The sequence below is a fragment of the Embiotoca jacksoni genome, unplaced genomic scaffold (genome assembly GCF_022577435.1).
Source record: "Embiotoca jacksoni isolate LCO1_2020_lvr unplaced genomic scaffold, fEmbJac1.0.p SCAF_12, whole genome shotgun sequence".
In the NCBI taxonomy this organism is placed as follows: Eukaryota; Metazoa; Chordata; class Actinopteri; family Embiotocidae; genus Embiotoca; species Embiotoca jacksoni.
Window position 1 is genome coordinate 4,375,001 of NW_027185252.1, and position 18,370 is coordinate 4,393,370.

General features: G+C 40.4%; 1 long non-coding RNA gene across 7 annotated transcripts in view; it reads right to left on the bottom strand.

Annotated features, from left to right (window-relative positions):
* The window catches only part of LOC138195165 (uncharacterized), a 102,191-nt gene extending 83,821 nt beyond the window's left edge, over positions 1-18,370 (bottom strand). For 2 of the 7 annotated variants that reach the window (XR_011177998.1, XR_011177997.1), the window contains exon 1: positions 1,337-1,745. This is a non-coding gene — a long non-coding RNA (uncharacterized lncRNA). Of the gene's footprint in view, positions 1-1,336; positions 1,756-18,104 lie in introns of those variants that run through there. The other 5 variants (XR_011177996.1, XR_011177995.1, XR_011177993.1 and 2 more) reach the window with 4 other exon arrangements.

The following is an 18,370-nucleotide window of genomic DNA, read 5'->3' on the forward strand; positions in this document are numbered from 1 at the left end:
CTGGTTAAAAATATCCCTATCGTTAAGAGAACTTCCTCATGCCTGTTCTGCTGACACAGCAAAGTCGTACAGTCAGATACACAATCAGAAGTTTGCTGCTAATGCTGAGCTCCAATATGGAACGAGCTGTCTTCACGCCAAGTACAGATCGCGTCGTCAGATATTCTGATTAAGGCTAAATCAAGGGATATAAACCGATACGTTATGTCCGTATGTTCAAAGTTTCTGCTGCAAACAAGTGCACCTAAAAACACATACCATCACCTTGCACCTGATAATTTACAAAAATTGAAATAAATATCGATGCGACGCTACATGTCTGATACTACACAAGAGAATGCAATTAGTGCAGAAATACAGTCATTAGTTGAAGCTAGCCCACTCAGAAATGGCCTTTCTGTTGATTCAAAATGTGAATCTGGAGGAGTGTGAGATTTTTTCCTTCTCATATGTACCACTGATATAACACTACTTACAGATCTTGCATAATGTGCGTCAGTACGGATTGTGAAACCTCCGCTGACGTCACTAAAAGACTAATCCTTGTACACATATTGATCAGGTTGATTAAAGTTCTACTGACCTGGAGCTCTTTGAGCACCTGGCTGACAGCTGCTGTAACATCACCAGGAGATTCAACACTGCCACTTTCATTTCAGCCCTTAAGAGGTGTGGTCAGTGCGTCACACTGTGATTGCATGACTAAGTTTGGAGCAGCAGGTTTACATGCCAAGTGCCAAATATAGCCGATATTTGCCGCAACCTGACCAACTGACAACCAACCGAAACAGTTGTCCTCTCAGCGCTCATCACTGTCTTTGTGATTGTCCTACGTCACATTATACATTATATTTTCCATTTTCAAAACATCGCTGCAAAAGGCGAACCTGCGTTTTGCATACTGTGCTATTTATTGCAGACGGAAAATCCCTTACTTTTAACTATTTACAGAAAAACTGAATTCATCAAATGATTTTTGAAGACTTGAGAGAAATATAAATGAACTCAAATGGCCACGCAGCAACTCAGAGTCCAGGTTAACAAAGTTTGGAAAACATCTGTAATATTTTCCATCTAGCCCTTGAGTCCTTCCTGCTCTTTAGCCCTATAGCTTCTCCATTCGTACAACGAAACATACGATATTCTTTTTTGTCATCACTTTGATTCATTTTACCAAACTTCTTAAACCAGAAAAGCTGACTTACCATGAAATTACACTCGACCAGGTAACACTTTAAACTGAGAAAGAGGTTTTCTCAAACTGGATTCCTCCTTAGTTTGATGACTACCAGTCAATATTGAAAAAAAAGCAGATGTCCAGCTTGCTTTCACTTACCAGTTTCTCTGTCTTCATCTTCCTCTTCATCAGAACGTCTTTAGCGAAAACTAAGAAGGGCAGAGAAAGAGAGAGGAATGTTTTAATCACTCTGAAGAAAGCCACTTATCTTCCCACTCACATTGCTGAGTATCCAGCTCATACAGACACACAACACACACACAACACACACACACATACACACACGCACACACACTGAAAAAGGTCAAGACGACTCAGGAGAAGAGAAAGGAGATCAAGGACAGAAAGTAAGAGAGAAGACAAGACAGGTAAGACAGAAAATAAAAGATCCAAAGGAGAAAAGAAGAATTAATAAAATGTAGAAAGAGAAGCAGCTGACAGTGGGAGGAGAGCGAAGAGAGAGAGAGAGAGAGACTGGATAGAGAAAGAATGAAATGGTTTGGCTGAGTCATCGGCAACCACCACTTCCTCCAACGCTCTAAGAGCTCCACTAATGACTGGCCAACTTCTGAGGCCAACACACACACACACACACACACACGCACACACACACACACACACACACACCACACACACACACACACACACACACACACACACACACACACACACACACACACACACCACACACACACACACGCACACGTGCACACACACGCGCACGCACGCACACACGCACAAAATCTCCTATTTAGGCTGCAATCTTTCTTCCTCTCTCGGCTTTAAACTGCTCAAACTCAAATATGTGTCTTTTACTGTAGGTTTATCTTTGTGACGACTTATTTGAATGATAGACCTTGGAAGGAAAGGCTTTTTTTTTTTTTTAGAAAGGGAGATCATATAGATCTGGGACAAACTTTCAAGGTGCTGTTTGAGGGTTCAGACTTGGTTTTAGGGTTCAGGTTGGGATTAGTTGCTAATTATGATGGTTAAAATTAGTAGAAGTGACCATGGAGTGCGTTATAATCCCTGCTGGTCCTCACAATGATAGTAGCACAAACATGTGTGTTTAAGAGAAGGCCTGAGAACAAGACTCTTGAAGTGACCCCATAGTCGATGTCGTGAGAAAGGGCACAATCTGCTGCTAAATTCAGGAATAAACAGCTTTCCCTTTTTCCCCAGAATTCCCAGAGGCATAGCTGCTTAACTTTTATCCATCAGGGGAGGTTCTGCTTCACAGATGTTGGTGGAGACATCGGCACCTTGCTTTAAGAATCATTTTGGGGGGTAAAATGATTGTCTGTCTCATTTCTGTGAGTTAAAGAGGGACTGTATAACTCTTGAATCATAAATAACAACATTTTACAAATGAAATGTTGACATCATAACCAATAAAAACACAGCCAGCCTGGTTTTAACAGACTTTGGAGTTTTGCTGTTCCTGCATTACTAGTGACCATATTTGCAGGAACAAGCAATCTGACTCGATCTGATGGGGAACACGAAGACCCTATGCCCGCTCACCAATAGCAGAAACCTGACTGCACCACAGATCTATCAATCAAACAGACACACCCCGAAAAATACCGCATTTTGAGGCCTATTATCTAATTAATGATGGGATTATTTTCAGACAGACCACCAGAAATCTAATCGGAAGGAGTGAAGTCAAGTGAGCAAATTATATCAAAATGACTAACGGGAGTCTATTGAGCCGGAGTCATTTAGGAGCCAAACCACATAACTTTACTGAGTTGGTGGACTGACTTTACAACTCAACACACAATATTTAGCGTTTAACATAATTTGGTAATTACCACAAAAAGAAATTATATCTGTTTATTTTAAGTAGTCAGGACATGTTTAAATTTTCATAAAGATTGGAAGCAAGAGAAACAACTGCTCTTAGATGTTTAAGGTGTAAAAATAATAAGAGAAATGTTTACGAGGAAAGTAATGCACTGAACCCATTTCCTGACGAACACTAGATTATCTAGTGCTTTGCATTGAGTGCAAGTGGTTTCACCTTTAGTTTTGGCTTCTGCAAAGGTTTTAACTTTGTAACATGCATTGCTCTGTGTGGCATCAGTGCCACAGCTACATGGGATGGCAAACGTGAAGCTCGTTTGAGCTCAGAGTAAAAACGAAAATGTAAGGCTAATGTTGAAAGTGCAGGTTTTCACATCCTCTAGACACCTGGTTAAGGTTTCGTGAACTACGATGAACTATGAATCATGGCTACATGTTCGATTACATATCTGAACCTAACAAGGCTGGGTCCAACTAAACAGGAACAGATCATATCGTTTTAACTTCTTATAGCCTAAATCACTTGGTTTAAGTGGAAAAGGTTTCATGTCATTTGTTTACTTTTTTTTTTTTAATTATTATTTGTAAATCAGAGCACTTCTGCAAATCTGCACCCTCAGCGTGACCAACATTTTCAGTGAATTTAAAGGAACTGGTTATCCTGCCCAACAATATTCAAAACATATTGACACAGCAAGGGTGAGCCCGATGAAGTAAAAACAAAATCATCCTGTTAGTTACAATCACATGTAACCTTAACCCCCCCCCTGCATTGTGTTACAGTTTGCACACACAGTATAAATCATCTCATCTCTTGAGGTTATTGTCATACAAATGAATCCCACCCGGTCCAGCTCAGTCTCCTATCCGGAGGAAATCATGGGAACTCTGAGGCAACTTCATAAATACACACATCCTTCTCCCTCCTCTGCAGTTCCCACACTTTTCACAAAACACACACACACACACACACACACACACACACACACACACACACACACACACACACTTTTTACATACTGTTCACCGTATATCTCTGATGAAGAGAATATGACAGTTCTGCACTGTTACTGGAGCAGTGCAGACTTTATGCCAACTTCTAGCAGAGGACCAAAGAACCGTATCATCTTAAGGTATATGAAATAAACTGCAACCGAACGTTACAACTGATGAAGTTCAGGCAGAAGTTCACAACCTTGGTGGGTCGTTGATTTGCAAATGAAGCGTACGGAAACAAGAATAAGAGTCTATACAGTCTTAGCGACTCTGAGGATGTACACAGTGGTACTACATCCTCAACATGCTCACAATGACAATGCTGATGTATAATGGTGAAGGTTTTAATGTTTGTGATCTTCATTTAGCATGTGCTCTAAACTTTGTAGTTATTTGGTCTTAAACCAAAGTAGTGGACAAACCAAAGATGGAGCAACATAAAAAGTCAGTGGTTGACTCAAGTCAGAAATATTCATCCTCTCTATAAAATGCCACGGCAACCCTTTTTAAAGTTGAGATATTTCAGTCTGGACCAAAGTGGACCAACTGACCAACTGCAATCCTTGAAACCATGCAGCTAAAAATATCTAAATTACATACTCGCCATGTTCAGCAGTTACTGAACATTGCTTAACATGAAAAAGTAAAAACATCAACTAATTAGCACAACACAGTAGCCACAGGCAAAGACAGGGACCCAGTAAATACATAGAGTATGTGCCAAATTGGAAATTATATATTTAAAAAATGAAGTATAACCTTCTATACAGATAAATCACCACCAAGTTGATCTTTGTAAAACTTAAAAGGGAGGTAATGAAAGAATTCTCGTAACCAGTAGCTCTCTCAACAGAACAATCTAACAGTACACGATACACTTTACATTTTAGGATTGTTAAAAACTAAGAAATAAATGAGTCGTCGGTTTAAACGGCAAAGAAAACAACTCTGAAACCTTATCTGCTTTATCGAGAAATGTATTTTTCCCATGAGTGTTGCTCACAGTTTGACAAGTGACCTAGATATCGCTTGGCCAAAACAATAAGGACAAAAACGTGAAATAATTAATTAAAAACAATATGCAAGGTCTAAATTAAACAGTGAATGACAGAAAAAACTCTTGGGGCCTGAATAAAATTTTAGATTCGTTACAGCCTGTTTATTTCACTGACATGCAGCGACGCAGACTCAGTACACAGAGACAAAGACTCAGTGCGCAGAGACAGAAAGTGAGAAATGCTGGCTCAGCAAAGTGCTCATTGTGGGAGGATTGTGGGAGATTGAGTCTACAGATGAGTCAAGGAGAGCCATTATCAGAATGAATGTGCTATTCATTCTGCAGTCTATCTTTAGTGTCCGTGAGGGAATCAAATCAACATTTGCATATATCGAAATACTGTTGAGTACTTTGAAAACATGCACCCTGCAACAGAATTGTATTGTACACATTTTCTAGTCATCGGTAAACTAATTCTTCAATTAGGCTCGTCATGAATAAGTCATTTTCCTTACAACTAAAACAGCTGTTCAACTCAAAATCATGTCTGGCAGACGTGATCAGTTTAAGTGTCCCATGACAGTCTGGAAAAAGAAAAAAAAAAAAAAAGGAGAAATTTTAAGAAAACAGGAATTCAACTGTTCCGTATAGACTCCGGCCACTGAGCGGGATTTTCCTCCTTAAAATATCATGTAATTACTTTTCCTACCGAGTCATTAGTTGTGCTGGTCAGTAGTCTGTCAGCATCTGCAGCCAACCTTTCTCCTGCCTGCAAATTCTGAATGTTTAAGGCTTTTTGTCAGCCTTTTTGCAGTCTGGGTGAGTCTGCAGTACATGAAACCAGAACTTCAGATTGTATCTTGCAAGAACATGAATCTTTGAAACAGCAACATTCAGCCATTATGGTTGTTACGTTACTTTAACAAAATGTTGCCTGTGGCGTCTTTAATTAGAGTTTTCTGTTCATCTAACCAAAAGAACGCAGTATTCACTCGCCTTTAAACTGCAGTTTGGTCCAACTGGTGATAAAAATACTTATGTACCTTGATAAATGTTTGTAACACCTGAGAGTAACCTGCATATTAGCTGAGTTACTGTAAAAACAGACTACACTAAAAAAAACCAATGATTTCATCAGTTTTTTTGCTTGATGTAACCTATAATTAATTCATGTTTCAGGAGGATAATGAAGCAGATTGTTTTATTTCCTCTTCAGCATCCTGTTAGCGTGCACTCTGCTGTACAACACTAAATACTTAACATACTCTAATGATTACAGTCTGGACCTCTGAATGAAATGATTAGAGTCTAATCTAGTTATTAAGTCCAGCAGGATTCGGTGCATAAAAAAAGGTTTTTTACGCCAAACATTTCCATCACGTTGTCATTCCACCAGAACTTTTCCATCTCCTCAAAACAACACTGCCACCCTCCGTTCCTCCAAACTTAGAATTTTCTGTTGCTGGTTGCTGCTGTTGACATGAGTGGAACAATTTCTGATGCGATGTTTTACAATGGAAACACTGTTGGGCAGAAGGACTCAGAGATTTTACAAGTAGGAACATACCATCACCTACACACTCCCTCTCACAGTATATAATCCATCATCACTACAGTCATCGTGCAATAAGTACCAGCATGATAATGGATAGTTTGCTTCTGTTGATGCAGAATCTATGAGCCTCTTTGGATGAAGCATGCTGACCCCTTCACTTTCCACCTTACGAATGTACACTTCAGTAAATTACTGTTACAAAGGCTCCTACACATGCGAGTCATATGAGGTTAGATGGGTAGTATGTGGGAGCTTCAGTAGAAGTCATCATTTTTTGACACGAGTTTATGAAAACTACGCAAAATATGAAACTTGGAAACTCACTTTATCAAAGAGGAATTGTGGTCACTCAGCATCTCTGACAAAGAATGTAAACAGGATATTCATTTAGTGACATAAACCAGCAACAACCTCTAAGACAACCTTCAGAGACAGTCTCAACAAAACCTTATCACTGCCTCAAGTTCTATCTTGGTGTTATTTTGTTTGCAAAGTTATTTCCCTGCCTCAACTCCACCATCACATTCTCCGGCCGCTGCTTTCTCCGCCTCCTCAACTCAACCCGGGATGGTCTGAGTCAGAGGCAACGTTGGATCTGACTCACCTCCTCCTAAGTCTAAACACTATTAGTTTCCAGGTGGCACACTAATCTGCTATTGTCCGTCTGATTAGCCAGCAAAGACACAGGAACAGATTCCCCCTCAGAAACCGTTGGTGATGTGTCTGCGAGGGAGTCTTTGTGGGGTTCCCGACGTCTGCATCTTATGAGTCTGTGTATCAGTGGGTGAGGTCATGTTCATACCCAGAGATTTGTGTGTGGTCCAGAGAGGAGTGTGTGATTCCCATGATGATTAGAGCCGGATTGAGACCACAAAGGATAAGTCACCACCAAGGGTTCATTAGTGACTCAGTCTCACTGAAAGTCAAGTAACGCTAGTGTAATACTGCGATGATATCAGTGCCACTACTGATCACATTAAACTGGGAAACAGACAGACATGACCCAGACTGTTACCACCTTGATAGTCAGACAAAAATTAATAAAAGGAAATTATCTGCAGATTAATTCCAGATGAAAACGCAGTAATACTTTAAATACGCAATTTTATAGACTTTCGAGAGGGTCTTTAAAGTTTGTTAAGGTCAAGCAGCAACCAGCAGTGACGTCACCCATTGGTTTGTTAACGGCTGTTTTGAAACCTCGAGTTCGTAATTTGGTCGGCGCCATCTTCCTACTGCCGAGCGGTTTGGAGCCGGAAATGACCATATTTGGGCGAGCTGGAGGGGGAAGGGGGGGGGAGCAAGCGCTGGATCTGACTCAAGCTGATTGGAAACCCCACGATACTACGTCCCGCCCACTGATGGCCATAAGCTGACTGCACCACAGACATGTCAATCAAGCGGTGGTATTGCAGCTTAAGGCACTTCTACGTCGGCCTCATTTTTCAGACCCGGAAGCTACGTCCACTTTTATATACAGTTTATGGTTAAGGTATTGGAACTGTATTGGGGAAGAAAAAGTGTCATCAGCAAGTGTAATTATTGGGTCAATCTACGGTGATTGTAGGTTCTAGTCTCATTTTACTTCATTTCTAATACGTGGTTTTACATTCATCATCCTCTTAGAATGAATTTTGCTGAAGATCTCACTCATTTACTTCACCTAGGCGCTTAAAAGCATGAAGGCAGCCCATTAATGTGAACCAGAAGAAAGCAACTTTTTGTAAAGTGTCAACGGTAGCTGACAATAAGCCTGTTTCTGCTCACAGTTATATTAATCAGTTCAACCATCCAGACGAGGATGGAGGAGGCGTCTGAGCTCCACCGTCAAAGTTTCCAGGTCACTCTGTGTCTGACTGTCATCTTTCTCTCCAAAATAAAACCTTCAGCCCGGCAGCGGCTCACAGTCACAGCCCAGTCAAAGAAAAAGGCAAACATAAAACGGACTGTTCTGCCTGCTGCAGTGATGGAAGTTAAAATGAAAATCAGAGCAGCGATTCACATCAACTGTCATCTTCCTGACTGGGACTAATCAATGCATAAGTTACATCACAGTAATAATTTTGAAGACTGTCAATCCATAAATACTGTACATGCTTACCAAGTCACTATCTGTCACCAAATGAGGGAACAATAATGGTGAGTAAGCCCTTTGGCCCGCTGTTGAAAGCACTTACATTTGCGGTACTATGAACTGATTGATCTGGAAGTGACGACATCCCCTTGAAAATAATAATAGTGACAAGTTTTTAATCACACTGGTTGTACCACCGGAGCGGCGAGGCGGAGCTAACACAGGAGGCCCGCTCTTTAACTCACTTGTTTGTAAAGCCGACTACAGAGAACATGAAAAACGTTGATTGGGTTATTACTTAAAACTTTGCTGACATCACACTTGCCAACATGCATGCACAAATATTAAAGCAAACTAATTTATTCTATATTCATCCTTAGTTTCCTATGGTCTCCCTTTTATCTGAACTTCAAGCTGCTTCATGATACTAATATTAGTGGAAGTCGAGAACAGCAGCAGCACAACACAAAAGCAGGAAGCAGCTTTTTAAGCTACATTACAAGCCTGCGGGGGGGAAGAGAGTTTGACACATTTTTAGGTGAAATATCCCTTTACAGTAGGTATATGAAGACCCTGAATAAAGGACTAAACATGCACAGTTGCCTCAGCACTGGATAACTTTAAATAATCAATATTCACTAAAAGGGACACACACACACACACACACACACACACACACACACACACACACACACACACACACCTCATTGTATTGCCACGGCTGCCTTCACTGATCCACTGTGTGAACTAAAACCTGGCTGCTTCTCACTGATCTGCCTAAGTGTTGTCTTTAAGTATGTCAATCAATACAGCCGACACCATCCAACCAATCAATAGCTCTCATTTCCCAGAGGGCGGGGCTTCAACTGTTCACCCTCTGGCAATGCCAGAGGTTCAAAGGATCCACTGATGGTGTGCTGGAGGTCACAAACACACTGAGCCTGAAGTCCAGCACACAGTTGCTTAGCTGATGGAGATGATGTGTAAAACACCACCCTCTGCTGGTGAATATTAAGAACTACACCGAGGACAAAGGTCATTTTTGTCTCTGGTCCGGTAAGAATTATTTTCACCAATATGTCTGCGCTTTAACCTTTATTTAAAGCCTAACCAGGGACAGCAGCTGTAAATTAGCTTCTACTAGATGCCCTATATCCATTACAGCTGTTACATTGCTTCTTATGAAGAATATTTTATGTTCCCTGTTAAATACATGAATAAATTAAAAAAAAAAAATGACTTTCTGGTCATATGGTCGAGTAAAAGAAAAGTAAAATCTGGTATGTAAAATTAGATCAAACGGAGCTGGAGAAATACAAAGTGTGGATAACAATGACAGCTCAGTTTGAAGGAGTGACTGAAGTGATAGCAGCTTTCAAAGTCAGACAGCAGGTGGAGGCAGAGCGCTGAAGGTCTGAGGCTGAACATCTGGTTTATCCTAAATTGGCTCAGAAAGCCTACCAGTGGAGGGGAGGGCTTTAATTAATTCATCTTTTTTTCCCCTATCTAATTCACACACATCATCTGTTCATTGAACGGTCCAAAAATATTTGGTGTAGGACCATATACCATGAACCCTCACCACTGAAGCTTGAATGTGGGACCATTTTGGCATTTTTGCTTGAAAATTAAACCATTACTAGATTCTGCGATTACTTACTAATTCATTTTCTGTTCTTTTAAGTCTGTGTGGGTAATTAATCACCTCTACAGGTATGCTCTTTTCAGCCTTAAAACAGTCTGATGGGAATATTGCTGTTCTCAATGCTGCTTTATAAACTTTATTTTATTAATAATAACCATATTAACCAACAGTGTTTTTTTGCTTGTTTTTTTTGTTTTTTATATATGGAAAAAGCAAGAACTCTGCTGCAGCAACAAATTTCATAGTGCAGACACGTGTTAAGTCGATGTGTATTTTTACTTTGAATGTAATGCTTCAGATTTTCCACTAGGGGACGATATAGCCCTATGTACTGGATGACATCGGTCGTAACATGAGCTCCACCTCCATTCATAAAGTAAAATGTGGTGTACTAATACTATACAGAAACAACTTGAGATTACATTACTTTCCCACAAAAATATAGTGCCAGCTCTGTTTTTAAGAAGGAAAAATAATAGGTGAAATAACATTAAACAAGCATGTCTTCTTTATTTTTTTTCACCTTTTAACCTTTTCTTTCCTTCTCTTCTCACAGGAAGTTGCTGAAGCATCAGCTTAATGAAATAAAAAGCAAATATGAAGCAAAAAAAAACTCTGTTTTGCATGAAAAGATAAGTAATTAACACTTTTTTTTTTTCTGCACAGAGTTTCAGGCTCCACCACCACCACTTCCTCTGCCCTGAAGCCACTGGGTGCAGGTCTTTACTGGAAACCAGTAGCTCTGACTAAAAACAGCAAAGTCACAGTGTATGGTGTGCTTCTGGCAGCCGTTAGTTGCCAGTACAAGTTGCACAGCGAGACAGTTAACCCCCTGAGTGGCGTAGACAGCAGAGCTCTCCCACAACCTCCGTCTTATTGGAAACCAGTGACTTTTAACTGTAAACCAGTAATACCTGCCCACAACAACTTTACTATGGGTGTGACTAAACCATTATTACCGCAATTCTGACAAGAGAAATTCTCTGTCAGCTCAGGAAGTAGATTTGTTTCAAAGTTCAGGTAATGATATCAGAAATTGGACTGCTTCCTGTCAAGATATGAACATCAATTCTGTTACTTTTGTTGAAGTCACTGCAAAAGAGACCAGTTATGGTGGTCCAGATATACGCTGTACAGGGCTGCAGCTCTGCAAAGGGCAAAAGTGCAGCCTTTGAATAGTTTACATTTATTTCTAGTTCTGTCCGCGAGGCCTCAAGATTCAAGATTTCATCAGTGTCCAAATGCACACATAGTGCATGTCTCAACGGCAGCTTTTCAAGTCACGCTTCCAAAAAGAAATTTGAAATGTTCTTATCGCAAAGTCACGTTCTTGCATTGTTGCCATTGTTATTCCTCAAAAACATGATCTCAGCACAGCTTAGGCTAAACTTTGACCATTCTGACACAAAAACCCAGAATGATTTTGGCTCCCAGTGATTTGCAGGACACTCGTACATATAGACGGCACAAGCCTTTAAAAAAACAAACAAAAACAAACAAAAAAAAACAGCCATCCTAGTTGTCAATTACTGACCAAATCTTGAGCTGATTTCTTGTGCAGACAATTCTGAAACTGAAAATATCTTTCTGGGAACAGACAGGAATGAAAACCTTTCTCCCACTAATCATGGTGAAGCTAGAATAACATACACCAGTGATGAGACGGATACTAGAGTAAACCAGATGTTCTGCAAGTTATCAGCTGATAAGACTGAGATAGGATAAGATAGGATTGTATGTTAGGCTCATCAGTTTTCCTCTGAACCAACTGTACTTTCCCTTTCACCTACAGAAGGATAAAAGGTTACAGCTGGCCACAGAGCAGCGGGTAAGCACACACATGCTGCACTCACTCACTCATACAGTGCGCATAACACACACACACACACACACACACGAGCCTGAACATTTTCATACATAAATCGATGAACATCGACACAAGAATCTAAATTCTTGTGAAAATGCTCTCCGAATCACTGATCTTGTCATGTGACAGTCTCGTGAAACACATTTTTGTGGTTTTCCTGTTTTATCCTCAGATGAAAGATACCATTTTCCCATCAGGCCTCAGGCTCGAAGCCCATTGGCTGATCTGAAAGATGCAACATACCGCCTGTCAAGCTACAAACAAGGCTGCTGTTATTAGTTCCTGAAAAGCTGATATGTTGATGATTAGAAGTTGTTGGGTTTTTTTGCCTGCTAGAGGGTGTTATGTCAAAATAAAGACTTGACAGTGACAGAAGAGGAAGTGCTACTGTCCCTGTGCTAGGAGTGAAGAATGTGTTTGCATTAACAGGCACTGTGGTGAGATAGACACTGTATACTAACTGCAGTCTATTGCACTGCACACTTTTTAAAGTCAACTCAAAAACCATAACAAAGGCCACACCTATGACACTGTAGATTCCTGCTGGTCCCAAACAGGATCAGAGACATTTTAAAAATACACCAACAGTTCTGTGCTGGTGTTCAGTGTCTACAAGACACTGCTTCATGTTAAAAAGCTATTATTATAGTTGTGTGTGTATATCCACAAAACCTTCATGGGAAAGACACTCAGGACATCAGGTCAAATTTCAAATTTAAGCTCCCTTCCATTTTGCCAAACAGGTTGAACAAAGTATTAGAAAGTGATTTTAGTGTTCGGACTCTCCTTGTGTGGACAGTTCTTATCAGGGTGAGAAAACATCCCAGAAAAGAAACGACGAGTCACGTGCATTTTGGGTCCCGCATTTATTCACTCAGCGAGTGTTGCCGAGACTTTAAACGAGAATATCTTTATCGCTCACGTCTGTACAATGAATATGAAGCCAGAGCTGGAAGGAGATGAGATTAGATTAGTTTAGCGTAAAGACTGAAGCTGACTAAAGTTTTCAAACAAAGCTGCCGGCACCTCCAACGCTCACAAATGAACCTTTACACTCTGGAAACATCACAGTAACTTAATATTGGCAGCACCAGGGTAGCTGCTTCTCGTCTGCCAGTCTTTAAGCTAAGGTAAGCTAATTGTCATGAAGCACAGAAATCTCAGCAAGATTTTGATAAGTGAACTTCTCAAAATGTCAAGAGTTTCATTCAGACCATTTTGTGACCCTAAATCTCTCCACTGAAAGTACTACAGCTAGAAATGAAACACACGATGTAAAAAAAAAAGACCCGCTTTGTATCCGTGACCTTATCAGCTGTGGTTCGGAGAGGTTTCAAAAGACCAAAGTAGGCAAAAGAGCAGAAACACGCAAAGGAACGAGGTAATACTCTGATTGAAGTGAGAACATAAAAATGGAGCGGCAGCTGCGAGTTGTTTTTAAATGGCGCTGATATTTACAGTCTGGTTTAAAGTCTAAATAAAACTTAGCTTTTACAAAATAGTTGCATGTTAAGGCTCTTCCACACCAAGTGTTATTTGTCCACATAATGAAAGTTTAATCACACTCACACTGTCAAGTCAAGCTCTGACACATTTCAAATCAAAAAAATGAGATGGCATGACCCCCGGCTGAATAAGAGTAGACACCATGACTCAGGTGAAATGTCAGGAGGTGTGCGGTGTGTGTGATGTAAAAGCTGCCCACTCATTTGTTGTTTTTTTTTGCCGGTGCACAAATAGACAAAAGGTTTACTTTCATTTGGTTGAGCTATCTGTGGTTTTGCATTTCTCTCTCCCTACAACGTAAAGCAGAAGTAGCCTTTGAAGACGTCTGCTGACTTCATGCTCAGGAAAGTGAAGCAAGCCGGCTACTTCAACTGTAGTGCAGTCAGAGGAGGCAACAGTTGAAGCATTGCAACGTCTTCTGCAACGGACTTGGCGGTAGCTGCAAGCTCAGTCGTCTCGTTGGCAGCGACTTGGCCTACGACGTTTCCCAGATTGTTTTGCTCGTATGCCCCGATGTGTAATCTGCATAAGCCGATCAATATGAATTTGTAACAATGCATCAAATGGGCTACACGTACATAAAATCAGTTTCGGTGGCCAACTCATTGAGAATTCCCACCTGACTGTAGAGTTCCTCTCGACTCCACAGACCATTTTAGCACCTTTCAGCACATTTTTGGGTGTTGTATTCACACCGCTCACCTAAAAGTTGATTTTCAGCCACGATAGGCAGAAGTTGGCAGCAAAAACACTTTTATAAAAAAATCAACTGTAGACCACCTGTCCAGCACTGAAGAGCAGACAAACACGGTTAGCGACGAGCCAATGAGCGTAGTGCAGCATTTAGCAGCTAATGAAACACCGATTTCTCTCCGTAGTTGGTAGAAAGCAAAAAAAAAAGCTAAAAGAGGCGTGAATCGCTGACTTCAATTTAATCCACAACTGCAGATAATGTTGCTCTGTATCTGCCAGATGAGTTCGTTTGCTAAACGATTTGCTGCATTCACTTGAAATTATATGTCAGCTTGTTTCTGCTGCCACGAAGTGCCTAAGTAAAAAAAAAATGCAGGTCAAAGGCATAAATTCATGAAACAAAACAAAAAAAGCATATTAAAAAGGTCTTGAAGAAATTCCTTGGCTGGAAGTAGCTAGACGAGAACGCCCAAATCTAAGAGGCAGAACATCTGGTTTGGTTCAACTTTTGTTTTCCGTTGTGTGATATTAGTGACATACTTTCTAGTCTCATTTCCAACTTTTTAAATCAACTTGGTGCTGAATTCTTCAGATTCTTTAGCCTTTGAGTTTAAATTTCCCCAGGCCTCACTGAGCATCGGAGTGGAGGACGGAGGTTTGGCCTGCTAACATTAACTTAAGTTTACTAGTAGGAGATTGAATATGTCTCTATTCAACATGTCTTTCAATGGGCTCTGACAGGATGACGCTGAACTTGAAATGACCTTCACAAATTTGTCTCTGGTGTTTCTCTAGTTCCGGCTGCGTTTCTATAGCAACACCTCTCGTGTACATTTCCCCTAATTTGTCTGCACGGAGGCACAGCACACATAACAACCTGTAATCAGTCAGTTCCTGCTTTGACTTCATTTCCATGCTTACCAAACACATAACACAGAAGCTGAATATCTCAGCTTAAACTGGAGAGGGCATTCTTTACTGAGAACAAGTATGTGACTCTCTCTGGGGGCTCATGGCTTTAAACTGCAGTCACAGACAAAATCTTGACACTTTTACTTCAAATTGTACTAAAAAGATTATGCCAACACTGTCACAGAAAAAGCCACGTGTGAATATTAAACTATTTAATGGCTGAATTCCATTTAGCTGCTTCAGTATCAGGAGTCGTTGTGTTTGCTAGTTCGCTGTCATGACTTACCGGGACACTTGAACAGAATAAAGTCAAGTAGTGGGGTTTTTTTTAGTAGCACTGGAGCTTTTCCTCCCACTATGACAAGTCAAAATGTCTGCAATCTGTAAACCTGACACCTGAAAAGCAGTCTAATTAGATAAGATTAATTAAAACACCAGTGCAGGTGTATCAGTAAAGTTTTTGTGTTGTTTAATCAACGTTTTTGTATGACATTCTTCATCTGAGGTTGATACGATGCAAAGTTTACCTAAAGTTTAGTGTCTACGATATCAACCAATAATTCACAACTGTGTGACTGGGACATGTCTTTCCAGCTTGAAAGTATTTCACATGTAATCTGTCATCTTTTCGTCAACAGAAATACATCCTGTGATATCACCATTGGACAAAGTACAGCCGACAAGTTTGTGCCTTGCCACTTCCTCTTGCTAGGCATCCAATTTACTTACCGAGGATGCAAAATGTTGCAGGTGACAAAAGGAAGTTTGTGCTGCAGAGGTCACTGAGCAACACAAGAAGGACATGCATGAGGGACTGTCTTTATAACGCATGAAAACAAACAGAGATCTCAATACATGATCTCAAAAAAGGAGCCTCTTTGAATAAAGGTTATATAAATAAAATGTGCAAACACACTCCCGCCTATTGTCTCTCAGTTAAACTCAAACTCAAACTCAAACTCAAACTCAAACACACACCCACGCACCCACCCACGCAGTCTTGCTCACTCCCACATCGACTATGTACAGTTTCTCTTCCTCTCTCTCCCTCAATCAATATTCAGCTCTATATTTCTCAGACTCGAGCCACATGAATGAAGGAAACAGGGACAGGGAAACCCCATGTCACTCATTATGAAACTCGCACACTTTACAGCAGGCATGCAGACTTAATCTACATCTTTACGCTTACTGAGTCCAAATAAGAAATGTTGGTGGTGACGTGACAACAGATACAAGAAAATATAAAAAGGAAAGTTAATAGAAAGTTAAGTGTCATTATCTCACAATGTGTCTTTAAAACAAAAGTTACGCATTAGAGAAAACCAAACTTTCCTTAGAAAGGGAAAATAACTGACCGGTTGTGTCATTATTAAAGAAAAAAAAAGAGGGAAGATATTCATTTCAGTGTGGTGATGAGTTCATATACTGTTTGAAATATTAGAACAATGCCACAGCAAAGCACAACAGAGGAGAAGGATGAAATTTCCACCAACAAATTACTGTTAGGTGGTCCTAATTTCGGTTGTAAGTGAGAAATCGAACGTCCAGGGGAGCACGCAAACAGCCCAAGAAGAAATTAGACTAATTTTACCAAGAAACAAAAACAACCTCAAGGTCATCTTACTAGATTTTGACTGATTTTTAACCATACCGCAAGGTCTTCATCAGTGGATCTGATGACTACACAAACCCCATGAGCTGTTTTCAGGTCTAACTGCATCTCACGCTCTTCATTAGCAGATAAATTTGGACTGATATTGTCATCATCCGGTAATGAAGAATGTAGGATGCAGCTGAAAGATCCAGAGATAGGTAACCTTGAGTTGTGAGTGTTAACTACACCAACATTGATGATAAGTCTGTCATTCCGAGAACTTTAAACTGTCTATGACATGAAAACTGACTCCCCACTGCTGAGGAAGATCATGTGAAGCAGTCAAGGGTCCAAGAAAAAGCTACTAAACTGACTTTAGAGATTTTGTCAATTAATTTGCACTCGTCTTGTGCTACTGGTTTATTCTAAATAGCTCAACCATTGTAAGAAAAGCACATTTAGATCTGTGTTTGGAGTCTTAATTCTCAGGCATGAACACATGAAGCCAGTTTAATTTTTTTTTTCCGACAGCACATGAACGCAACATCTCCCAGCGTCTTCCAGTTTGGGTTCATAAAGTTATTTGAGAGACGCCCACTGCATTCTGATTAGACTTATTCCAGGAGGTGACGCTAGTCAACCAAATTTCACACACTGATAAGATCTAGCTACAAAAGATCAGTAAAGGCACAAGAGTATTTTCCTACATGTAATAATAATAATAATAATAATAATAACCGGATGCAGCTCGTGTGACGCTTGGCTACAGGAATTCAAAGGGAATAATGCAGACAGGGTGCAAACAAGTCAAAGAAAACAATTTCAGGTCAAGTCATTCAATAAGTCTTTTTTTTTTTTTTTTTCTTTTCTTTTTTTTTTTTTTAAATACAAAAGGAAGAGGAAGGCCGGGTTACTATCTGTCTGACGCCTCATACTTCCTTTTATATTTTTACAAACCGCCCATTACGCATGAGTAAGCGCTGCAAACGTCTCTGAACTTCTTAAAACATCTCTGCTGCGTCTCGTTCAGAGCCAAAACCTTTGAATTACCGCGCTGAAGCTGCAAAAATTCAACTTTAGTGGATGCGGAGTTTCATCAAAATCACAAGCTGCTTCCTCATTTGGGGTTTTGAAAGGAGCGCAGCTGTGAAGTGGAGAACTTCTCTGAGCTTTATGTGTTTAATTCAAAAAATATAAAATGAACTGACAGACTTACCCCCCCACATCACCGGCGGCCAGGCGCAAGCGTTGTACGTCTTTTTCTTCTTCTTTCTCAACTCAGCCAACATTTTTGTGGCGCGCATTTGGCACCAATAAGACTTTCTTTCACTTTCAAACTTCTGCAGTGTGGAATAAAAATCATCCTGAACTCACAGCAAACCATGTGCGCGCTGTCTCTCTTGCTGTCTCCTCTCACTAAGTTTCTTAATTGCTGCACCAGACTCGTCCGCTGCAGCTCCACCATTCATTACTAAGGGCGGC